This window comes from Octopus sinensis, linkage group LG4 (assembly GCF_006345805.1).
Source record: "Octopus sinensis linkage group LG4, ASM634580v1, whole genome shotgun sequence".
Classification (NCBI taxonomy): Eukaryota; Metazoa; Mollusca; class Cephalopoda; order Octopoda; family Octopodidae; genus Octopus; species Octopus sinensis.
The window spans coordinates 27,038,849-27,039,650 of NC_043000.1; positions in this window are offsets into that span (position 1 = coordinate 27,038,849).

The following is an 802-nucleotide window of genomic DNA, read 5'->3' on the forward strand; positions in this document are numbered from 1 at the left end:
ACTTCGTATTTGTGAAACATTTTATCCATTCTGACATGATGAAGCTTTAAGAAAAATATAACAGAACTATAACAAAAAGCACTCTGTATATAATTAGTAGTGGAGACACATGGACTAGTGGTTAGAGCAGCGGAATCGCGGTCGAGGCATCGCGGGTTCGAATCCTAGATCGGGCGCTGTGTGTGTTTATGATCGAAACACCATAGCTCCACACGGTTCCGGCAGAAGGTAATGACAAACTTCTGCTGGCTCTTCTGTCACAACTTTCTCTCAATCTTTCCTCCTGCGTCTTGCAGCTCACCTGCGACGGACCAGCGTCCCGCCCAGGTGGGGAATCTCTACGCCAATGAAATCGGGAAACCGGTCCTTATGAGCTAGGCGTGGCTCGAGAAGGAACAAGAGAGAAGAGACATAATTAGTAACAAATTGTGGTTGTCAGTTTCAGCGTGTATATTTGTGACTGTTTGTGTGCGCGCGGGGTTAGTGCAGGGCAGGATAAGAATAGAAGTGAATATGCAAAGAAGAGCATACTGTAATCATTCGCCATGTCGGCTTTCACAATTCGCACCCTCTGTACATCGCAGATTTTTCTGGCTAATACATGTAAATGTATATAGCGGATATCTGCGGCCGATAATTATTTATATTTTTTTAGATTATAATTATTTATGTGGTAAAATAAGCATTGTCACGCCTAAAAATTAATAAATTGATAAATAAAAATACAGTAGAATACTGTACTGTATAACATAATTACAATATATTAACAGAAAATACGTAGTGTACCGCAGATGAGGAAACA